At 38.8% G+C, this 26,279-nt stretch overlaps 1 pseudogene; it reads right to left on the bottom strand.

Moving 5' to 3' along the window:
* Positions 1 to 26,279, bottom strand: part of LOC100241134 (uncharacterized) — a 35,545-nt pseudogene that overhangs the window by 6,379 nt on the left and 2,887 nt on the right.

The raw sequence follows: 26,279 nt of genomic DNA, 5'->3' as shown, positions 1-26,279 counted from the left end.
AGAGGATGGTTTAATGGAAGTTCTCAGGAGGTGTAAGAAGGCAATAGGATGGCAAATATCTGACTTGAAAGGCATTAGTCCTTTAGTTTGTACTCATCATATATATATGGAGGAGGAAGCAAAGCCAATTCGTCAATTTCAAAGAAGGTTGAATCCTCATCTACAAGAGGTGGTGCGAGCTGAGGTGCTGAAGCTACTTCAAGCAGGAATCATTTACCCTATTTCTGATAGCCCTTGGGTGAGTCCTACTCAAGTGGTACCAAAGAAGTCAGGGATCACAGTGATTCAAAATGAAAAAGGGGAAGAAATTACTACACGCCTCACTTCAGGATGGAGGGTGTGTATTGATTATAGAAAGCTGAATGCTGTCACCAGGAAAGATCATTTTCCATTGCCATTTATTGATCAAGTGTTGGAGAGAGTCTCTGGACATCCATTCTATTGTTTCTTGGATGGGTATTCAGGGTATTTTCAGATTGAAATTGATTTGGCAGATCAGGAAAAGACCACTTTTACATGTCCATTTGGAACATTTGCTTATCGAAGAATGCCTTTTGGTTTATGCAATGCACCTGCTACATTTCAAAGATGTATGTTGAGTATTTTCAGTGATATGGTGGAAAGAATTATGGAGGTTTTCATGGATGACATCACCGTATATGGAGGTACATTTGAGGAATGCTTGGTTAATTTGGAAGCAGTTCTTCATAGATGCATTGAAAAAGATCTGGTGCTGAATTGGGAAAAATGCCATTTTATGGTACGTCAAGGAATTGTCCTTGGCCATATCATCTCTGAAAGAGGCATTGAAGTTGATAAAGCAAAGGTGGAGCTTATTGCCAAATTACCATCTCCAACAACTGTGAAAGGAGTAAGGCAGTTCCTTGGCCATGCAGGGTTCTATAGGAGGTTTATAAAAGGTTTTTCAAGTCTTTCAAAACCTCTTTGTGAGCTGTTAGCTAAGGATACTAAGTTTATATGGGATGAAAGGTGTCAGCATAGCTTTGATCAACTGAAGAAGTTTTTAACAACAACTCCAATAGTGAGAGCCCCTAACTGGCAATTACCTTTTGAATTGATGTGTGATGCCAGTGACTTTGCTGTAGGAGCTGTGCTTGGCCAAAGAGAAGATGGGAAACCCTATGTGATTTACTATGCAAGTAAAACACTAAATGAAGCTCAGAGGAACTACACAACTACAGAGAAAGAATTGTTAGCTGTGGTATTTGCTTTGGACAAATTTCGAGCTTATTTAGTGGGGTCTTTCATCATTGTCTTTACTGACCATTCAGCCTTGAAGTATTTATTGACAAAGCAAGATGCAAAAGCAAGGTTGATTAGATGGATTCTTTTGTTACAAGAATTCGATCTTCAAATCAAAGATAAGAAAGGAGTGGAGAATGTAGTAGCTGACCACTTGTCAAGGTTAGTTATAGCACATAATTCCCATCCCTTACCTATCAATGATGATTTTCCTGAAGAATCACTCATGTTCCTAGTAAAAACTCCTTGGTATGCTCATATTGCTAATTATTTAGTAACTGGTGAAATTCCAAGTGAGTGGAATGCACAGGACAGGAAGCACTTCTTCGCCAAAATTCATGCTTATTATTGGGAAGAGCCCTTTCTCTTTAAGTATTGTGCAGATCAGATTATTAGGAAGTGTGTCCCTGAAGATGAGCAGCAAGGGATTCTATCTCATTGTCATGAGAATGCATGTGGAGGCCACTTTGCCTCTCAGAAAACAGCCATGAAGGTATTGCAGTCAGGGTTTACTTGGCCCTCTCTTTTCAAAGATGCCCACATCATGTGTAGAAGTTGCGATAGATGCCAAAGGCTTGGAAAGCTAACAAAAAGAAATCAAATGCCTATGAACCCCATTTTGATAGTTGAGATATTTGATGTTTGGGGCATTGACTTCATGGGACCTTTCCCAATGTCTTTTGGTAATTCTTACATCTTGGTGGGGGTAGATTATGTTTCTAAATGGGTTGAGGCAATCCCCTGTAAGCAAAATGATCATAGGGTGGTTCTCAAGTTTCTTAAAGAGAATATTTTCTCAAGATTTGGGGTGCCCAAGGCCATAATCAGTGATGGAGGTGCCCATTTTTGCAACAAACCTTTTGAAGCCCTGTTATCCAAGTATGGAGTGAAGCATAAGGTGGCCACACCTTATCATCCTCAGACTTCCGGGCAAGTTGAGCTAGCTAACAGGGAAATCAAGAACATCTTGATGAAAGTGGTGAATTCCAACAGAAAAGATTGGTCTATTAGGCTTCATGACTCATTGTGGGCATATAGAACAGCTTATAAGACTATTCTTGGGATGTCTCCCTATCGTCTTGTCTATGGCAAAGCATGCCATCTCCCTGTGGAAGTTGAATACAAAGCTTGGTGGGCAATAAAGAAGCTGAACATGGATTTGATCAAGGTCGGAGAAAAGAGATTTCTAGACCTTAATGAGATGGAGGAATTAAGAGATAATGCTTATATCAATTCCAAAGTTGCAAAGCAGAGGATGAAGAAGTGGCATGATCAACTCATCTCCAACAAGGAATTTCAGGAAGGGCAAAAAGTTTTGATGTATGACACAAGACTCCATATCTTTCCTGGGAAGCTCAAATCAAGGTGGATTGGTCCATTTGTTATTCACCGAGTATATTCCAATGGAGTGGTAGACTTATTTGAATTCCAATGGCAAGGATAGCTTTAGAGTCAATGGATATCGTCTTAAGCCGTTCATGGAGTCATTCAAATCAGAAAATGAGGCAATCAACCTCCTTGAGCCTCAAAAAGCCTAAGTGAAATGGGTTTGCTGGGCGTGGTTTAACCACAGTCCAAAATTTTTGTAAATTTTGTAAATTTTCAAGTTGTTTCCATACTTTTGATCTTAGTTTTTGATCTTAAATCATGTTTTTAGGTGTGTTTTAATTGTTTTATATGGTCCCAGGTGGAAGAAATTTCAAGGAAATTGAAAGAAAAAAAATCGGGTCGAAATTGGAGCCAAAACAGAGCAAAAACAGGGGAAAAACAGAGCTCTGCGAAATTTCGCAGGGTGAAGGAAACTCCTGCGAAATTGGCATTTTGTTGCCAAACCACTCTGCAGCACTGTAGAAGCCTCTGCGAGGATGTTTCGCAATTGCGAAAGTGAATTTGGCACACGAGTGCCACTTCGCAGTACAGTAGCATCCATTTGGCAGCTGCGAAACCCATTGCGAAATGGAAAAGCGTGATTTCGCACTAAAAGTCCTATTCCGCAGGGCATTTCGCAATTGCGAAAGTGGTTTTGGCACACGAGTGCCACTTCGCAGCACAGTGACATCAATTTCGCAGCTGCGAAACTCACTGTGAAGTTGCTGCGAAAATGGCATTTTGCTGCGAAGTTGGCGTTTTGTTGCGAAACTTAAACTGACCCCTGGGCTTCTTTTTTTCCTATTTATACCGGTCAAAAGTGCTGCGAAAAGGGTTTCAAAAATCAGAGCACCATTCTCGCAGCCCCTTCGTCTTCTTCACCAAGCCGCGCCGTCCGTGTCTCCGGTCGTCTTCTCCGTTTAGCAGCGCCGGCCAAAGATCGATAGCCCAAAATGGCACGAACGCGAGGGGCAAAGTCTTCATCCCCTTCGAACCGCAAAAGGAGTCTGCGAAAGGAGCCAAGTCCAGGTTCTGTTCCAGAACCTGCTCCAAAGCCTTCGCCGTCGAGATCAAATCCTCCTCCAGTGAAGCCGGCGCCACCAAAGCCGCCGGCAAGGCGATATTTAACAAGGTCAGGCGGTTGGCCATTGAAGAAGAAGCCCAGGGTTGAGAGCTCTGAACCAATTGATTTGACTGAGCAATCCCCTGAGAAATCCCCAAAGCTAACACCGGTTCAATCTCCGGTATCTTCACCAAATCCTTCACCGGTACAAATTCCAGTGCCGTCACCGGTTCCCTCGCCAATTCCCTCACCAGAAGCAACTCCAATTCCATCGCCGGTACCATCTCCAGCACCCCAAGAAAAAGCTCAGGAGCCTCAAGCGCCAATTCCAGAGCCCCAAATTGCAGCTGAAGCACCTCTGGAAGAAGTGATCCGAAGGCCAATGCTGCCCCAGCCCCCAATCGAAGGAAATTTGGATTGTCGAACACGGGCATTCCATTCTGAGCTTTGCTTCGATTTAACAGCATTTAGAGTGAGGCCAGAGCTTGCCCAACCATTCCAGCTGCTGAGGAGGTATCATATGGAGCATCTGCTAGCTCCAAGGGATTTTTTCTATCCACGGGTAGTCACGGACTTCTACCAGACCATGACAACCAAAGAAGTAAGAAATCCAACTCTGATCCATTTCATAATTGATGGAAGACATGGAATTTTGGGAGCAAGACATATTGCTGAAGCTCTGCAAATTCCTTTTGAGCCAACCCAATTCGACAATTTTAAAGCTTGGGCAAATCCTACTGAGTTAGAGATGGTTCGCACACTAACTAGAGGAGCTGCAAATCGATCACACCTGTTGAGGAGGGAGCTACCTCCAGTGATGTTTTTGATTGATGCCTTTTTGAGGCATAATATCTATCCCCTGCAGCATTGGACCCAAAGAAGGGGAGTTCTCTTGGAAGCTCTATACAAGATGTCTGAAGGATTCTTCTTTGGGCCTCATCATCTGATCATGGCAGCCCTTCTATACTTTGAGGAGAAGGTTCACAAGAAGAAGCTTCAAAGAGCAGATTGCATTCCACTCCTCTTCCCAAGGCTGCTATGCCAAGTTTTGGAGCATCTCGGATACCCCTCTGAGCCTCAGCAGGAAAGAAAGAGAATATGCCATGAGCCATTTACCCTTGATAAATGGAATAATATGACGGCCTACAAAATTGATCAGCCTGGGCAGCCTCAGCCAGCAGCAAGGAGAGCCTCCCCAAGACATATACCTGAAGGTATAACACTTGCTACTCCTGCCATCCCTCGAGCTTCACCAGCTGCACCTGCTCCATCACAGCCATCCACATCAGCTGAGCCGAGGATGGCCATCCCTATATCCGAATATCGAGAGCTGTGCCGTGCATTGGAGACTCTTACAGCTTCACAGAGCAATCTTGCTCAGGAGTTGGCAGCCATCAAAGCATGCCAGGAGCAGATGTTAGCCTTTCAGGCTCAACAAGCTGCCATCCTAAGGCAGCTCCAAGTCCATTTCGATCTGCCACAAGCTGTAGAGCCCTCCACTGATACTCCACCAGAGCCACACTCTCAGCCTTCAGAGTCTCATCCTCCAGAGCCAGAAGCCCCAGCTGATCCACCTATTGAGGAGGCAGATCCTTCTGCCTAGCATCATCACCCCACTCATCAAACATTATATATATTTGCTGTTTATGTTTTTATGCTTGCTTGTTTTGTTTTAGTTGAAAAGAAATCCCAGTATTTTGGTATATATATGGGATTCCTTGTGTTACTTGTCTTTTGCACTGTACTTGAATGAACTCAAAGTAATACAAGTTGACTATTTCTTATTAAAAGTTAGCATTAAAGTTCTCCTTATTTCCTTTTCTCACATATTCTATTCTTTTTGAAACATGTGGTTTTCCCCAATCAATATTCGAATTTGATATCAGCATGGAGGTACCACTTCCTCCCTTTTATTACAGTCACTCAAATCACATTGAGGACAATGCTCAGTTCGGTTGGGGGGTATGAGGAAGGAAGTTTTCTAAATCTTTTTGGTATTGCAATTATATTGGTTAATTAGTTGTAGTTTTTACTTTTTACGAGTGTTACTCTATTCTCCATGAATTTTGAGGAAAAATTTTCAAATTAAACCAAGAGAAATTGAACTGTTGTTTTTCACTTGACTTAGAGTATGGATTATGCTTACTAAAGTGGTTCAATTGTTGAAACTTCTACTGTAATTGAAGTTAGTTCTTCCACTTTAAGCTATCCACACACTGTGCACATTAGATTCCGATTATAAGATGAAAAGCTATTTCCCTCTTGACTTAGGATAATTTTGAGACTTGGTATATTTGACCTCAGTTGATAAAAATTGAAACACCCTGCAAAAGGCCAATGAGCCTTTGAAATAAAGAAAGTTGTTTGCTTGCCTTGAAACCCGAGCAAGGTCTGAGGGGCATATGGTGAAAGCCTTTAAAGCCTGGTGCCCTAAGCCTTAATTGGTTGGGAGTCACTGACCTCAATGCTCGTTACAAGGGTGAATAGGTAGAGTTAGCATATGGTAGATGCTTGGGTATTAGAAATTCATTCTTAAAAGTCCGGGGAAAAATCCGAGGAGTTAGTGATTGAAAGATCCTTAAAACTTGATGCCCTAAACCTTAATTGGTTGGGAGTCATCGATGGACCCCCATTACATGGACAAGTCAGAAAGAGTACCCCATAAAGCTACCTTGAAAAAAAAAAAAAAAAAAAAAAAAAAAAAAAAAAAAAGAGATGAAAGTGTGTTCTTTTCTTATTGATTTTGGTCAGTTTGCTAAAGTGTTGAAAAGAGATAGGTTGGGGGGAGAGACTAGTTTAGCATATTATTCTCGGAATCTAAGGAACCAATACACATAGATTTTTGTGGAAGATTGAAGTTTAGTTCTTAGAAAGTGGAAATGATTTTAAAACTTCAGTTTGCATAATGCACTCCCTTGATTGACAGTGTTTAACATAGTTTGTTATGACTCTTGTTGAGATTTGGGTTTGTATTTCTTTAATGATTCATGTGAGAAATAGATCATCATGCCACTTGAGAATTATTTCCTTTCAGCATGATGTTGTAAATTTTAGATTAGTTTGTTATTTATTTTTAATTTTCTCTCCTATATTGCTAAGGGACTAGCAATATGTCGGTTGGGGGGAGTGATTACTACTCAAAAAGTGCTATTTGATAGCCTTTAATTAATCCTTTTTAACACTTTTGAGTAGTAGTTTAGGCCTTTTAACTCAATTGGCATGTTAAGGATCCTTTAAAGCAATTTTGATCACTTTGTGTAAGTTTTGGTGTTTTTGTTAGTATTTTGATCACCAAATCAAGTCAAGACTGAGGAGAGCTATGAGGAATCTTGGGCAAAGCTTAGAATTCAATTGCCAAGAGTGAATCCGGATTGCAAGGAGAAAAAGCAAAGAGAATCTGCCATGAAGCCTATTCTTGATGACAGTTGTAGCAGCCACTTTTGGAGCACTTTCTGAAGTCCAAATGATGCAAGATATATACCATTTCAAAGCTCAGGAAGTCAACAATCCAATGCTTCAAACGGTGCGCGATTCGGAGTTGAAACGAAGAAGTTGCAGCCATTACAAGTCAATCACTCTAAAGTGTTGCGGAATCAGCCTTTTGTTGCGAGAATTTCGCAGCACTTTTGTATAGTAAGGTGTTTCTCCTTCTGACGATGCACGAACCATGCCGCGAGAAGGGAGATGGAAACCTCAAGATGGAAGCCAACTTTGCAGCCTAGTAAAGATAGCTCGGTCTTGCAAGATAATTTCGCAGCCCTCTTGGGTGTCTGCGAAATTTCGCAGACCTCATTTTTCACCTGCGAAATGGCTCCTGAAGCCTCCCGAAGCTTGCTACCGACATTGGGAGATATTTTCCATTAGATTTTTGTTGTCTAAATCCCAAAATACTCCTTGTAAACCACCAATTACATGATTCCTTAGTTTTTAAGTTAGTAAAAAGACCAAATATCTTTGTAAGAATTAGTTTTATATTAGTTTGATATAAATACCTCTCGGGAGCCTGTTCTCAGGGAGGAGTTCCTTCTGTAACCGTTTGGGTAAGCAAGTAAAGGTTTTTTCTTTCTACTGCCTTACCTTCTCACTTTGTATTTTCATTTTATTTCTAAGTTATGAATTCTCTGAGGAGTTTTCCCCAGAGAATGAGTAACTAAACCTCCAATTCCTTGGAGCTAAGGTTGCCGGGGAAGGTTCCAAGTGCAAGAATGCAAAGCTCTGTGGTTTTAGCTAGTAATGAAGAGGAAGTGAAATCCTTTAGTGATTTCAATGTTTTTAGTTAACTTAAAACACCTTGGAGTCACCTGGGCCAACACTTGGTAAGGCAAGTGATTTCCAACCGTGGAAATGCACTAGTTTACCCCTTGCGAGCCTCTGGTAGGTGACTTCAAGGTAGGATTTTTTGGAATTACCAACACTTGGTAAGCTTTTGGACTCCTAGGAGACATCCATTAGTTATCTCTTGCGAGTTTGTGAAGGGAAGTCCAAGGTTAAAGATCACCTTGAATGGTAAGTGCTCGTGAGAGGCATGAACCATTGCAAGTTGCATCAGTGAGAGAATTAAAGTGAAATCTAATTGAAGGAGTCTCTGTACATCACCGGTTAGAGAATTGACTCTAAGTTGAATCTCTAATGCGAGGAAATGAACCATCTGACCGGAGCTATGTCTTTTGCATGAGGAACCACCCCAGTGAACCTAAATCTCCAAGGAATGCTTTTCTTTCTAAATTATTCCAAACTTCTGTTAAGTTAGTTAGTTTAAGTCTCAACCTTTACCAATCAAAGTTTGTGTTTTATTCCTTAAGCTAACCGTGAAATGAAACAAGACCAATTCACTTGGAATTGGTATCATTGATTGCTTGCAAATCATTCCCAGTGAACGATCCTAGAGCCACTATACTATAGTAGCTTTGTATTTGCTACCCTAGTGTATGGTGTTATAGGTATAAATTTTGTTGATCACTTCCTCAATCAAGGAGCACCAGCTGAACACAAATCAGCTGAGACACCAATTGGGCATGAGTCACATATTCAAGTAGAGAAACAAGAAACTAAACATGGAACACATTTTCATCAGTTGACGGAGTACCGTTTATGAAGTTCAGAACTAGCTCTGCACTTAGATTACGAGTAGGCTATATGAGAGGATTGATCACCCATCTTGGATTTATCATGACCATGTCAATCCCATTCTCCTTTGAAAACTTCCAAGCAGCCTCCTTAGCTTAGGTCTTTGAAAGCACATACCATAGCTATCAAAAACTCAATAACATTCAGTTAGAAATGGTTTCAGAATGCAGTGCAACAACTAATCAATACAAAAACTTGACCATGGATTTCCCAACACATTTGAAGGCTTGTGCACACAAAGCACATGTTTGAATCAACTTCTAGCTAATAAAGGAGTTGGCATGAAATGTGAGGTGAAAAAACAAAAAAAATCGATGATTTGATAGATACCCTCTCATATTTCTAGTACTTCAAGTGAAAAACTGGTAAAATGTTTCATAAAACATGCAAAAGAGATGGTATGTGATAAGAAATAAGCTCAGATGCATACCTTTGATTCCTTGCATAAAACTGGATCTGAAAATCAACTCTCATCAATTAGCACCTCAGGAGTTGGAGGTTTTCCAGTGAATACAACCAAAGCCATAGAGGATGTTACAACCACTCTTTTGACAGACAGAAATTTTGCACAGGACCTTAGGACATTGATCGTTCCCTTCAATGCAGGGTCAATCAATTCTGCCTGAAGACAAAGAAAGAAAAGAGAAACAGAAGTTGCTGGGGATGCAGTATGAAAAACACCATCATATCCATCAACAACAGAATCAAAAGACCCTTCTTCCAATAAGTCTGCTTTGAATAAATGAAGTCTTTCCTTAGCTCCATCAAGTGAAAGGAAGTGTTCTGTTTTCTTTGGATCATCTGTAGCATATATACATTTTTTTTTTTTATAACCGTGGATGTCCAGGTCAGCTTACGCGCACCTCGACTAATCCCACGGGGCCTGAAGTTAATGACCAAATAAGCCTCTAGTGGCCTTGAGGGGACTCGAATTGGTGACCATTGGAGAACAAACCCAAGGCCGAACCAACTGAGCTACCCCTCAAGGTTATCTGTAGCATATATATTGATTACTACTCAAAAAGAGCATATTTTAAATGATAATTCTCATGAGTTTTACATCTTTTGAGTAGTAATTATGCCTAAAACACTCAATTAACATGTTGTTGCCCTTGCAAGAGTTACTAACAAGTTTTATGAAGTTTTGGAGTCATTTCAAGGTATGATTTTGATAAATTGGTGGCAAAAGAGATGACTCAAATTGAAGAGAACAAATAAAGTTGATGATGATCCAAATGCATAATGAAAGAAGTAATGCAGTTGGTTTGGACCGGGCTTTGGAGCTGACTTGGAGGTGGTTGAGGTGGATTCAAAGGAAAGAAATTGAAGAAAATTTCGCATGATCATGTGAAATGGACCAGAAGAAATTTTTTGCTACAAATCAAAGGGAAATCTCAAAGCTGATTTCGCATGACCATGCGAAAATTTCGCACAGTCATGCAAAATGCTCCAAAAAGGTGAAAATTGGTGTTGATGCATTTTTGACTTCGCACAAACATGCGAAATTGCTGGAGCTCGTGCGAAATGGCCATGTTATTACTAAACTCCAGATTTCTTGGTGAAGAAGCCTCTAGAAGACCTCTTAGATGAGGCCAAGTTTCCACTTGACCTTGCCTATAAATAGAAACTTGATTTTCTCATGAAAAAAGGTTTTTTTTTACATTTCTAATTGTAAAAATTTCCATATTTCCTTTCTCTATAGAATTCTCTACTTTCCTTCATTTTCTCTCATTTTCTCACTAGCCAAACATACCTTGTGAGACCAAATCTCCAAGCATGAGTGGCTAAATCTCGTTTTTATCGGAGGAAGGAGGATCTAGAGGGAAGATCCATGGTGAATTAAAGAAATTAGTTTGAATTGCAAAGGTAATTTGATCCAATTGATTGATTAATTGAATTTGGGGGATTTTTCTCTTCAAATTGTCTTAAATGGCTTCAACAATGCAAACTAGGTAGATTCATTAAATTCTTAAAGCTAGATTTGATGAGATTGACTAGTTGCATTATGTGAATCATTGGAAGATAATTTAAGATGAATTGAATATATGATTTGAATTAATCTCTTGGATTAAATGACCTAATTTGAAGAAAAATTAGATCTAGACCTAAAGCTAAATAAAAAATCGGTTTAGATGAAAATTTAGGTTTTCAATCTAACTTGATGAAAATTAGATCTCAACATCTATTCACCATGGAAATTATTTTCTAGAAAATTCTAACTGCAAGAATTTCATCTCCTATTAATTTTCTTTTATTTTACATTTTATTTTTCTTCTCAATTTGAGATCATTGTTACATTGATTTTTCACAATGAATTTTTAAATCAATTTCACTTTATCACAATCATTTCTTATCCTCTCATTCAAGCCTTAATTACCAAGAATAATCCATCCTAGTGGACGACACCTAAAAACCACTATACTTTTGTACTAAAACCATTTTTGATCGGGTACAAGCTACTCTAGAATAGTGAATTAAGTTATAAATTTTGTTTTGATCCAATAAACGATGAAAAAGCAAGCGATCAAATACATACATATATGTAAGCACAACTAGTGAGTTAAATGGAAGCATATAGAAGTAAAAATGAAGGTTGAGACTTGAGATAGAGAATGGACTTGGGTCTCAAACAGTTGCCTTGATAGCTGTATGATAATACATCAGCATTTGAACCTCCTTGGTCACTGTTAGCTTCCACGATCCCCTTGCTCTTTCCCTCAATTTTCATTCCACAAAGACGTACATTTTCCTTTGATTTTTTCTGAAATAAGTCCTGGTTCTTCATTCCATGATACTGATGTTTGTGCAGGAGGCACTTAGAGAAGGCATAGCTCATCTGCTTGGTGCATGCCGACCTGCTACTATAATTTCTCACAATGTAAAAATGGGTACTATAATTTTAATAACACCTGTACTTGAACTAAAAATATGCTTTATTAATGTGTAAGGTTAGATCAATAATTTTGTTTTAAAGATTATGGTTAAAAATTATTTTACAGTCATTGAGTCTGATATTGAAAATTTTAATTTTCAATACCAAATGTTTTCCATGTCAAATCCCCACATTGTTTCATGACTCTCCTCCAGAAATTTCAATCTTTTCTATTGAATTTATTTGCTTTTATATTCTGTTAGAGCATAAATTCAATGTCTGTGAATTCTGACTGAAGAAAAATCCATAACTAGTCTCCTTTTCTACTTCGACATCATCTCCCAATGCCAATCAACTGCTAAAATCATACTCAATCATATATCCAGGTTCATATGGGCTTGGCATAATCCACAAACATAAGTTGAAACAAGACCTCCCAGGCCATTATGATTATTGGATGCCAACTTGTAGCATGTCCTGCGAATGGTTACAATGAACATACTAGAATGTATAAGACTCCAACACACCTAACAATGAAATTACAGAGAAGATGCCATTTTTTATAATTAATTTGCATGACTAGCTGGTAAATACCACATCTCAGAAACTGACAAAGTTCTTCTCCCTTAAGCTTTCCACAGTGTCCTTGAGGCTCACCTCCAGAGGAGTTAAGTTGATGCCTAAACTTTTAGTTTTCTCCTGGGACACCATATAGGTTGGTTCATAAGGCTTGTCGTCTGCACATCTGCCACAAATGAAATAGAAACACATCCCCCAGTTCATCTCAGAATTTCTTATTTCAATCAGTGAAACAGCTGATACCAAAGAAAAGAAAACTCTCAGGAACTGGACCTCAATGTCAATCCTAAATGCAAAGTTAAAAAGCATGAAACACATCTCTTTGGGTAATTGAGAAGATCCCCAACCAATGGGGATCTGTTCTTTTGTACTAGAAACATGAAGTACATGGGTTTAGCTAGAGTTGAATGGCGGAAAGTATTCAGTGAATCTAAAGAAACTCCACCAAATCCAATGTTGATGACAGAAGTTTGAAACAAGGGAAGGTTCCCATAGCTCACCAACAACTTCATTCAACAAGAGAACACATTTATGGATATGATCAGCCAAAACATAATAAATAATAAAAATCAGCAAATTCCTGAGCTATGATCACTGAAACACTTTTTAATCACCATGAACAGATAAAGCCTACACATACACATGAACTATTTCAACTATACAATCGTATTTAAAGTAAGACACAGTGGTCCAGCCATGCCCAAGTAACTGCAGGCTGCAACCTGCTGGATTCACAGGCATGAGATCAAATATGATCTCCCATTATTATATAGCAACTCACATCATAGAAGATGACAGATTGACATGGCAGGCGAGTTTGCAGCTTCCCGACTCATTCAGATGGAGAGGAATGAAGCTCTAGTTTCACCTCCCCAAATTTTGATTCTCAAGATAGTGCCTCTTGTGAAAGTTCATTTCAATCTCCATAATTTGTTGATGGTGTTGTTTCAGTCTTATAAGACCAATAGTTTGTTAGTTTAGTCTATTAGAAAGGTGAGGAAGATGATCTCCCTTGTTTAATTTTTACATTTTAGTGCTAATGGCATACTACTACTTGCACCAGAGTTGTGGGCCCCTTTTTCTAACCTTCTAGGTACTTCTTTACATTATATGTATATATTAGCCTATCAAAAAATAAAAAGAGAAACCCAAATAAACAAAAAGAAGGCCGCAATATTGATTTCAAAGGGCGCTAATGCAAACTGGAAATAACTCCCTGCAAATAATAAAACCTTACTTCTCAAGTAGGTTTAAAGCGGGTAGAGCTTGCGCAAAATCTTCGTTGTCTCAGAACAATGCAAAATGCTCCCTACTAAACAGTATCTGCCATTAGCTGCTGGAAGCTCATATGCTTGAATATGTGCAATGGAAACATCTCTTACATCAACCCATCGATAAATTCTCGTGTAGAATGGCAGGATCTATGAGATTATAACGACCAGTATATATGATTCGATTAAGTTCTGAATAAGTAGGAATCCTACCTACTTTTTTACCAGAAAGATCAGAACTAAAGAATTTGTGTATCACTTTATCATTAGTCACTGAGGGGTTAGAAATATATCTTTGTTCGACAGAAAGAAATTTTGTGTTATATATGGTAATCCTTCTGAAATTTGAATTGGATCCGGAACTTCCTATTTGTGAAAAAAAAAAAAAAAAAAGAAAGGACAGGTTGTCTAATATCACTACTCCTCCATTAATTAATACTTTAAGGGGGTTTTACCTGGAATGAAATAACAAAAATGGATTCATTTTTTTTTATAAGTAAATAAGATTTCATATATAAAAGAGACGCTAAAAAAGCGACTCAAGGTATATAATACCTATATACCTGCCTCCAACAAGGCCAAAAAACAAAAATAGCCCAACAACACAATCCTACTTAGAGCCCAAGCAATCAATAAAATTAGCTATAGTTAGAGGGCAATCATCTATGAACAACTTAGTCTCGGACCAAAAAGAAAGGATAAAAGAGTGTTTCAATCACTAAATTGACAACATATCATCCTTGAATGCCAATCTATTCATCGCCTTCCAAACCTTCCAAAAAATGTGAAGAGGAGCAGCTCTCCATGCCTTCTTGCGTTTTTTGCCCACGAACAAACCATTCCAGCTTAGAAGGGTCTCTCAAACTAAAGAAGGCAATACCCAAGACACCCCAAATAAAGTAAAAAGTAGATCCTATAACACCCTTGTTCTTGAACAATGAAGGAGAAGATGGTTTATGGTCTCCTCTTTCTCAAGACACATAAAGCATCTATTTGCCAATGCCCGTCCTCTTTTCTAGACCATATCCAAGGTTAAAGCTTTGCCCCACGTAGCCTCCCATGCAAAGAAACTAATCTTGGGTTGCACATTCATGTTCCAAATATAGCTTGAAGGAAACAGAGATGAACAACCCGCTTCAAGGGCAACATAGAGAGATTTGACTGAGAATTTACCACTCTTAGTTTCAGTCCAAGACACCATATCCTCCATATCCTCAATAACTCTCTTACCATGTAGCCTCTCCAAAAATATTTCCGCCTCCTCTACCTCCCAATCATTGAAAGCTCTTAAGAAACAAGGGTTCTAACCCCCCAAACCCCCTCAGCCAAAGGGTCCCAAATATCTGCCACCCACGCTTCCTTCTCAACAATCAAAGCAAAAAGAGAAGAAAAAGACATACACAAAGGAGAATCCCTGCACCATCTATCCCTTTAAAATCTCACCCTCCTCCCATTACCAACAATGAAAACCATCCTACCGCTCACCAACTCCCAATCCATCCTTATTCCTTTTAACAACCCCATACCATGAGCCTCTCTCTCATTTACAAAATGCCAATTCCATTTAGCAAGGAGCGCCTTGTTGAGAATGGAAAGGCATTTGACCCCCAAACCTCCTTTCGTCTTACTTAAACACACCAACTCCCATCTTACTAAATGAGGCTTTCGCTCCAAATTGCCCCCACCCCAAAGGAAGTCCCTTTGGATTTTCTCTAATCTCCGTCTGACTGAGCTTGGTAAGAACAACAATGACATGAGATAGATAGGTAAATTAGGATCCCTTCTTTACTCCTACCCTTCACCCTACAACCGATAAGAAACCTCCCTCTACAGTCCTTTTGAGAAAAGCACTAAAGACCTCCATAGCTATCACAAAGAGATAAAGGGAAAGGAAATCGCCCTGTCTCAAACCCCTGGAGCTTTGGAAGAAACCCGTAGCGGTTCCATTGACCAACATGGAGAAACTTGCAGTGGATATGCACCACTTAATCCACCTGATCCATTTTTCCCCAAAACCCATTTTCTGCATAATTGTGAGAATAAAAGTCCAGTCCACTTTATCATATGCCTTCTCTATATCCAGTTTGCACAAAATGCCACTCTCATTATTCTTGAGGACCGAATCAATGGCTTTATTAGCTATCAACACTGCATCTAGGATTTGTCTACCTTCCACAAACGCCCCTTGAGCCTTAGAGGCCACCTTTCCAACCACATTTTTTAGCCTTTGGCTAAGACCTTGGCCAGCCACTTGTACAAGCTTCCCACCAAGCTTATAAGCCTAAAATCCCCTAAGGCTTCAGCCCCTACTTTTTTTGGAATTAGGATCATAAAAGTTGCATTTAGGATTTTAACAAATTTTCCATTTTCATAGAATTTCTTGAAAAAACACATCACATCAGCCTTCACAAAATCCCAAGCAAATTGCCAAAAGGCCATAGAGAATCCATCTTGCCCAAGGGCTTTTCCCCATTATAGCCCAATAGTGCATCAAAGACCTCCTCTTCTGTAAAAGGAATCTCCAAGGCACTAGCGTCCAAAGGCTCCAAAGTCTCAAACTGCAGCCCGGAAACAGAAGGGCGCCATTCCCCCGAATTGGACAACAACAACCTAAAAGCATTGGCAATCCCTTCCCTAATTCCATTCTCCTCCGTAAGCCAAGCTCCATTAAATTTAATTATGTCCACATTATTCCTCTTCCTGTGAGCATTGGTCATCTTGTGGAAAAAATCGGTATTTTTATCCCCCTTTTTCAACCACACTTCCCTAGATTTTTGCTTCTATGTGATTTCTTCAAGTAAGACCCATTTTTTATAATCTCCCCTCGCTTCTTTTCTAGCTTCCAACTCTTCGAACGACAGTCTACTAATTTTCTCCTTGGCATCCCAAAACTCCATCTGCTCCAAAGCCAAATTCTTTCTATATTCAACCCTACCAAAGGTGTTTCTGTTCCACTCCTTCAACTTAGCCTTCAAAAATTTTAGTTTTTCGGCCAAGATAAAACTTGGGAATCCACTGAAGCTACCTCCCTCCCACCAATACTTCAAAAGGTCCTTAAGACCTTCCACTTTCAGCCACATATTCTCAAATCCAAACGGGGAAGGGCCTTTTCTCAGGTCCCCTACATTCAGAAGAAGCGAAAAGTGATCGGACATAGGTCTTGGTAGAACAAACTGCCTTGCATCACCAAAATGACTGTCCCACCCCTCATTAACCAAAAAACAATCCAGCCTTGAAAAATATTGGTTATTCACCCTTCCAATCCAAGTAAAAGGACCCCCAACCATAGGCAGATCCTTTAACTCTAGATCTCCTATAACTTTTGAGAACCTTCTCATGTTTAAATTCAAGCTCCCTCCTCTATTGCGCTCTTCCAGACTTAGAATGGCATTAAAATCCCCCGCAACATACCACGACCCATTCCAAAGCCCCTTAATGGCCCCCAATTCCTCCCAAAAACTCTCCCTGTTCCTCCTCAATGTTGGGTCATAAACCCCTATAAACGTCCATATAAAACCATCCTCGCAGCTCTTAAAAATGCAAGAAATAGAGAACAATCCTTTTTGAAGGTTAACCAAATCCAACACCCTGTTATCCCAAAGCACCACTATACCTTCAATACGCCCTTTGAATCTACAGCTCCCCAATCAAGGAATTTTCCCACTTCTAAACTACAGATAATGCCCATTGACATTTCCTGAATCTTGGTTTCCTGTAGGCAAACTAGATCCACCTTATTCTTCTTTATCAAAGCTTTGATCACCTTCCTCTTATCGCAATTATTGGCCCCTCTTACATTCCAAGCAATTGGAGTTTCATTTAGACCTACTCGTACTCCTCCTCCCCCCCCCCCCCCCCCCCCCCCCTTCCCCCTTCTCGTCCTCCACCAAGATAGTTCATTGTCCATTCCAAATTTCTCAATTCTCTTTCGAATTTTGATGACTCCAATTTTTTCCTTTTTCTACCATTCATCTTTCCTTTTTGAAGTTTCCTTTCTTTCATTCTTTTAAGAAAAAACAAAATTTCCCCTTCGAAGCCCTCCATCGGCATTCCAAGATAGCGGCTAAACTTAGCCAAGCTACTAGAATGCCAACACAATTCCCCCTCTTCGTCCCTCTCTTCCTCATCCTTTTGGGAGACTCTTTCCGAAACCCCCTCTAATGCCTCCTCGAAAGTCCCAGACTCCCTACCCTCCAAATCTGAGACCTTGACCTCCCTCCCATCCGCCAATATCATCCTTAACGGGCCCATAACAGTTCCCCTTACGGCTTTTGAACCACTACCTTGATCGGAAACCCTGGCAATGGCAACACCTTTCCTATCCCGCCCAAAAGGAGTAGAAGAAAGAGAGATTTCCCGCTTCCCCAAAGAAAACAAAGAACAAGAGAATCGATCAAAGTACCTGAAAGCCTCCTCCATCAACGCTTCATCGGTGATCACTGTGAGATTAAAGGTCGAATGAAGCGACCCCAACTTGGAACCAAACTTTTCCCCTATTGCTCTCCACAGACGCACAGACTCCCATCTCAAGCCCTAACCCCTTTTAATTTCTCCAAGTTGGTTTGTCCCGCCACCACAAGGCCTTTAGAAGGCTCCGTCATGGGTCAGCCCATCTCCACTAAGTCTTTAAAGACTTCAAACACTTGGCCCTCCTCAGCGGGCCCTCTCCCCAACCTCAACTCCTTTTGCCGGCCCAACGAAAGTTTTTCTCTAGGCCCGAAACAAGAACTCTTCCCCCAATATGATCGTTGGCCTCCTTTTGTCCCATCAGCCTCTACTACTATTTTCGACACAGTACTAAAGGACTTAGCTTTCTTTCTACATCCCCCTTCACCAACTTCGCACGGCTTAGCCACTTTTGTAGGTTCCCCATGCTTCTGTACCTTCACCATTTTGAATCCAGCGCGTGAATCTCCTTCTCCATCATTCCTAACCTCCCGCTCCTTACCCTTCTCGTTTCTGATCACTAAAACCACTTTTGACATCCCTGGTTTCACCTCCCACCATAGCTGGAAAGCATAACAAAAAGACCCAACTACTACTTGCAAGGAGCTCAGCTACTCTAAACCTTCAGATCTCACTAATAATCTGGCCCATTGTAGTTCCTTAAAGTTAGCAGTGTCTTCGTCCACTATGATAAACCCCCCACAATAGTCCCCGATTTTTCTAAATACTTCTTGGCTCCAAAAATGCAACGACAAGCCCACAACTCTCACCCAAACACTCTTAGCCCTCTCGCCATTTTAAGAACACCCCACTTTTGGGTCCCATCTATCCAAGTGCAAGATCGATTCCTTGAACCATCGGTGTCCTCTTAAAAGCACCTTATCTGCCTCTTTTTTATTCTCAAATTCGATCAGCAAGAAAGGGCCCCCCAACCTCGCAAACTTCACCCCTCCTTTAATATTCCACAGGGATCTCCCCTAACTTTTGAGAGCGGGCATATCTGGAGCCAACACTGGAGACTGTCCCCATCTCCCAACCAGGCACCAGTCCAATAACTCCCTTTCACTTAGGATATCTTTCTCCCCCAACTGTAACCACACTACTTCCCCTAACTTTTTCGCTTTTGTTTTCACCACATCAACATAGGATTTTTTGGCTTTCCCCTCACATTCCCCATCTGTACTCCCTGTCACATAGAAAGTAGCAGTTACCCTAGGATCATCCCGAGTCAAAACTCCAAGAAAGCGAAGCTTTTCAGCCAACAAGACCCAACCTCCCAAAATACCTTTTTCTTCTGGAAACACTAAATATCTCTTTGATTCCGAGTCAACCATAGAGCACAATAAGAACCTACCTACCTCATTTGCATGACTTTCCAGCTTAAACTTCCTTCCTTCATCTTCCCAACTTTTAACAAAACCCTGCACAATAACACCCCTACAGCAAGCCTCCACTCCTTCCAACAAGCAACACAAACTGAGATTTCCAAACCTGATCCACGAAGTAAAACCTCTGCTCCTTTCCACAATGATTCCCTTAAGTCTCTCCCCATACACCTCCACAGAAATTTCAAAGGACTTTGAGTCCACTACAAACCAGCATTTGCCTCCTCTTTTAGCAGGCATCTCTATTTCTTATCCTTAGATCTGTGTTGTATCATGAAGGTTTAATTACTGAATCACTTCCCAACAATATGTTCTGGATGCATTTAGATATGATTCTTTGATAAAAATAAATCACAAAAAAGGTATGTTGCTGCCATTTTGAAAGGATTAAGGATCATCGAAGTAATGTCTAAGCCCAATGATTTAAAATAGAAATAAAGGATCCTGGAACAAGGAAACACCGTTTTCAATTGTCTCAAAAACTAGGATTATGATCAAAATAACGAATACAATAGATTTTAAACGAGACAAACAAAAATGGGGTTAGAGACCGCTCAATAAATGAAATGCCTAAGGGTTGTCCTTTAAGCTATTTGAGAGTTATCCAACTTGAGTTATGAGTACGCTTTCCGTTCTAATACTCCGTCTGAGAGTTATTAGTATTTATCAAATCTGTTCCTATCTAACGCAAGGCTATTGGATCAAATGACAAAGACATTGTTGAGAAAAAGATGGCTTTTCCTGGATGAAATGAAAATTGGATTCATGTAATAGGAGAAAGATCTCCCATTCCTTAGCCGGAAAGATATGTGGCCATGAAATAGGGATTAAGTGGAACAGAATTTACTGTGTGGTAGAGTCGTGGAAACACTTGTTTCTTCCATATTTTGGACCTTAGCTCCATGGAACAATATGCTACTACTGAAACATGGAAGAATTGAAATATTAGATCAAAACACTATGTTTTACTAGGAAATGTATCTCCTGCAACAAACAAATTTTAGACACTTACATCACAAGTATCACATGTGTACTGAAAGTATCATTTTCTGTTGCCAATTTCAGTTTAGCGTGCAATCTGCTTAGTGATAATCTGATGTTTTTCCATTCATATATTTATAGCCATTGTCAACTGATTCATAGAAAGAGAATCCACCACCAGTTTTTGGCACAATCTCAAAAGTATTACAGCTAAAAATTTTGAAGCACATATTTTCACCTTGACTGTTTGTCTTAAAAAGAAAGGCCTAGAAGATGATGCAATCACACTTAGCAAATAAACTTCTATTTGTTGCTGTATGTAATGTTGGAAATTACAAATGACAACACTATATTGTACAAAATACCTCATTTCTTATTTCATAGGAAAGATAGAATAGTTCTAAAGCAGCACAGCAAACTACTTTGGTTATTACAATCATTGAACTAAAACAACTACCAACAAGCCTTATCCCAATTACTGTGGGCTGGATCCATGAATCAAAGTACAACCCCTCAAGGCACAGGTTTATTTTATGACCAACTCTCAACCTAATGGTAACCCCCTAATAATTGAAGCAAAATACAGGGGAGGTTAATTGGAGGCGACAGAGGCCATAAGCCAAGAGCAATTGGCTACTAAGGAAACAAAACCATATTGCCTATATGGTTAAAAGTAGTATTGATTATTTCAAGAGTTGTAAATAAAGTACATGATATTTCCATATAAAGCTATTAGAAATGTTTTAAAAATGCTAAGATCTGTAAAATACTCAAAAAAAAGAAAGGTTATTAGAAGTTTTTAAAAATATTGATCAAGTGAGTTGCACATGAACAAATCATTTGCAATGGGGTTGAATGTGGGGAACCCCCACTCTAGGTTAATTAAGTTTGTTGATCCACAGTAATCATTACATTGGGGTGGAGCAGAAGGATTAGTGGGTTATTTGAGAAGTTCTTGCCCTTGGCTTGAATTTTTATTCAAATATACCTTAAGTTCAGGATAGTAATTGCATACACATGTTTTGAGTCCTTTCAGTCCAGAGGTCCTTCAAACCAGATGGGGATAGGAGGCCAAAATAAAATATATCTATATCTAATCTCATATGCAAATACCCTAAATGAGTATCTCAATGACACAATTATAATGACCAGAGGAGAGAACAATTTTTTAATGTTAGAAGATTAGGCAGCATATATCAAAAAGCATATGTAGTACTTTTATGTGGAACTGTGGAGGTTTTGTGACAATTCATTGATAAGTTTCGACTTAAACTTCTGGGTTTCTATTTGGTGGGCTGTTGGATAGAGTTGATTCAATATTGAAGTGAAGCATGTATTGATATATTGAAGTAGAAAGATAAACATAAAAAGGAGATTCTCATCAATTGTTGAAGGTTACCTTTTAGTAGCTTCAGAAATTCCTCCACACTTAGATTTAAGTAGGCTGTAGAGGACCAATCGCCCACCCTGGATGTATTGTAACCATGTCAATCCTATTCTCTTTTGCAAACTTCCAAGCAACTTCCTCAGCTAACGTCTTTGAAAGCATATACCATAGCTAGTAGAAACCAATATGTTTGAAAACATATAGAGAGAAGCATTTCCAGTAGATAATGGAACATAGAGAACATGCAATGAACTTAGGAACTCAAGCAAAATCAATAGGAGGCTGTGCAGGCATTCACGCATTAAAACTATCAAGATATGTCACAATAGTTGGTATCCCTATATCCCTAGAAAAAATGGACCTATGTTTTGTCAAACCTTGTTTCTGTGCCCATCATGTTTAACGGACAGTAAGACAATCAGAGATTTAACATCCATCCCATTCATATAATATCCAAATTAGAGTTCTCATTGGATTTCGCGTTTGAGGAATGCAACTATATGAATCAGACATCTACCAACACCATATTAGTGAAATATTAGACATAAATGGAAGGATTATTTAGTCTAATGGGAGGCTTAGCAAAATACAGGGAGAGTTATTTACCCCTCCCATTCCCATCGTGTTATTTAACCCTAAGCTAGCTAGTAGGAAAAGTGTAAAAACAAGAAGGCATGAGCGATTGGCAGCTACTTCTGCAAGGTAAAAGAAGTGAGAACCATGAAAAGGAAACATTTTGTAAAGCCACAAACAAGAACATAGAAAAGAGATAGTATGTGATGGGAAATCATCTCATATAAGCACCTTGATTTCTCACAGAAAACTGGATCTGAAAACCAACTCTCATCAACTAGCACATCAGGAGCTAGAGGTTTCCCATTGAATGCAACTGAAGTCATTGATGATGTTACAATCACTCTTTTGAAAGATGGAACTTTTGCACAAGATCTTAGAACATTCATTGTTCCTTTCAGTGCTGGGTCAATTAGTTGTGCCTGAAACACGGATAAATAGCTAAAACAGGTCTCCACATAAGTAGTTCAATGAAGCTAAGCTGATAAAAAGCTAATAATCATGTACAGAAGCAAACATAAGTAGTTCAATGAAGCTAAGCTGATAAAAAGCTAATAATTATGTACAGAAGCAAACACAAGTCACATTATATGGATCTTAAATATTTTCCTCCATTGTATTGGTTTAATGAAATCAGCATTCACTACCATTGGATCAGTTAACAAGACCGCATACAGAAAGAAGAATCATGCAAAGCAATGATTTATGATTAGTTAGTAATTTCAAGATCAGTAATTGATTGGAAAAGAATACGGACAATACTAAATTTTGCAGTATATGGATGGAAACAATATAGAATAAACCTGGGGTCATCAACTATCATAACAACTGGGATGCTGTATGAAATCCTCCATCACATCCATCAACCACAGAATCAAAGGGTCCTTCTTCATGTAAGTTTGCTTGGAACAGATGAAGCTTTTCTTTAGCACCTTCAAGTGCAAGCAAGTGTTTTGTCTTTGTTAGATCATCTGTGGCGTATATAAGCAGAACTTGCATTTTAAATGGAAATACCAAGAATGAAAGCTTACAAAAACTTTATTTTGATAAGAATATATATATTATGTCATAGAAAAAAGGCCAAAATGGAAGCATCACTAGAATATTAAGAAGTTCAATAATGCTCCCCTTAGAAGAATGAGGATTGAAGTAAAATGGATGAGGCATGTAGAGTAGTCATTTTCTCAACAGCAAATGAAAGCTTTTGGATCATTTATGCAAGATAATTGGAATTTTTAAGTGCAAGAAACTTCAGTAGTGATGGACAAGTTCTTGAAATACTAACAAGAGGATAGAGCTAAAGGCATTCAAGAGGAAACCGAAGAAACAAAATTAAGGCCCAAACTGTCTTATTGTCTTGTTTGTAGAACAACAAAACCTTGTAATAAAGCCAAATAATCGTACAAAAATTTGTTGATTTTCTGCTAGGGAAGCAAAATAGTAATTAGAATATATGGCCAGTTTGGTTCGTTTCTCTGAAAATATTTTCAGGAATAGGCTTCCAAAAAGAACAAAGGCTTATATTTAGAGTTTTTGGTTCAAAAACAATATGGTATGGCTGAAGGAAAATCATTTTCTTTCCTTTTGTTTTTGAGACCTCCTCAGTGTCTTGTAACATCGTTTGATCAAAGAAGCCTTTAATTAAATGCAAAAAATTTTACAATAATAGTAGTAATTAAGAAGGAACACAAGAAGAATCTGAGATGAATTGATTCTGAAAGTATCTCAAATCATTTTTAACAGCATAAACTTTATCAATTTGTCCTGTAGAACCATATAGAGAGTACAATTCCAAGAAAAGTAGGACAACACAAAGAACTAAGCATTGAATATTGTCTTTCTATCATAGATTGAACTTCGGAAAAAGGAAAAGGGACAAAGACCCATCAAAATACCACTCAATCTAAGCTTCAAACTACTAAATAACCGCCCAACCACATGCATAAAACCAACATTATGATTGAAAAGTACCAAAACAATAAAGAAAGAAGAAAATTGGGGGTAATAGTGATATAAACAAACAACAAACACAATGTTTTTCACTCTAACAATGGTAAGTAGAGGATATGCTTTTTGCACATTTTATTGATAAACAAATAGCTTGTAAATAGGCTAATACATAACTGAAAGCAATATGAAAATAGGCCCTATCCCGCGTTAAAAAATAAACTCCTATGACTGGGTAAACAAACACACTAAAGACTAGGACAACTCACGTGCAAATTATTAAATTTCCTCAACAATCCCTCCCTTAAATTGATGTTCTAGACATAACATCCAGTTTAATAAGAGATAAACTTTAAAGCTCCATCCCTCAAATTCAAATATTTGAAGTACAAACACCAAGTAGCTTCCTGAACTTCTGAAATGTAGGAAACTTGAGAGACTTGGTTAGAATATCAGCAATCTAATCTTCACTTTTGCAATAGATAAGATTAATGACTCCATCATTCGTGAGATCCCTTAAGAAATGATACTTTACATCTATATGTTTGCTTCGATCATGTAAAACTTGATTTTTTGAAAGCTTTATTGCTGAACTATTGTCACAATAAATCTAAGTAGGTCCATCCTTATTAAATGCAGCTCTTTAAGGATTTTCTTTAACCAAATAGCTTGAAAAGCACAAGCTATTGCAGCAACAAATTCAGCTTCAGTGGATGATAATGTGACAATAGGTTGCTTCTTTGATGACCATGAAACAGCTCCAGTCCCCATCATGAAAATGTACCCAGATGTGCTTTTTTTTATCATCTAGATCTCCTGCATAATCACTATCTGTAAAGCCAAACAAATCTGATTTTTCTCCATTCTTGTAGAACAGCCCAAACTCCTTAGTACCTTGCAAGTACCGAAAAATTCTTTTTGCAGCCAAGAGATGAATCTCTATATGACATTCCATGTATCTGCTAATCACACTTACAACATGCATTATATCAGGTCTTGTTGTCGTCAAATACAATAAACTCCCCACTATTTGTTTGTAAAGAGTGTCATCAACCTTATTTCCTCCATTATCTTTGTTTAGATTCATACCAAACTCAGATGGAGTATTTACAGGATTACAATCTTTCATCTAAAACATGTCCAAGATTTGTCGCACATACTTCTTTTGAGAAATAAAAATTCAAGTAGAAGACTCCATCACTTCAATGCCAAGAAAATAATGCATCATTCCAAGATTAGACATCTCAAATTCAATCATCATGGATTTCTTAAAACTTCCAAACATGGTTGTATTGTTTCCCGTGTAGATTAAATCATCTACATATAAGAAAACAATGAGCATTTTTCCTCCATCTTCAATCTTTATAAAAAGTGTATGTTCATAAGGACATTTTTGAAATCCTTCCATCAAAAAATAAGTTTCTATATGATTATACCAAGCCCGTGGAGCTTGTTTTAATCCATATAGAGCTTTCTTTAACTTATACACTTTATGCTCATTGCCAAGTTTTGCATAACCAGGAGGTTGATCGATAAATACCTCTTCTTTCAAATCTCCATGGAGGAATGCTGATTTCACGTCCAACTAGAAGATAAGCCATGAGTTTTGAGCTGCCATTGCAATCACCAATCTGATTGTATCATGTCTTGCAGTCGGAGCAAAGACTTCTTTATAATCAACACCAAACTCCTGTTTGTAGCCCTTAGCTACCAAGCGTGCCTTGTGCTTGTCAACCTCACCATTCTCCTTCAACTTTGTCTTGTAAACCCACTTTACACCAATTGTCTTCTACCCTTTTGGAAGATCACATAGCTCCCATGTATCATTTCTTTTAATGGCTGTAATTTCAGCATCCATAGCCTTTCTCCATTTAAGTTCTTTGACAGACACTTCGAAAATGGTAGGATCACAATAAAAAAAACAGAGCAAAATATGTAAGTGGGTTATCACCTTGATCAACTCTAGTTACCTCATAATTAGTCATCCATGTTGGTCTTCTTCGAACACGTTGAGGCC

The sequence above is a fragment of the Vitis vinifera genome, chromosome 3, assembly GCF_030704535.1.
Source record: "Vitis vinifera cultivar Pinot Noir 40024 chromosome 3, ASM3070453v1".
Classification (NCBI taxonomy): domain Eukaryota; kingdom Viridiplantae; phylum Streptophyta; class Magnoliopsida; order Vitales; family Vitaceae; genus Vitis; species Vitis vinifera.
Note: the sequence above shows the minus strand (reverse complement) of the source record. Positions and strands in the feature narration are given on the sequence as shown.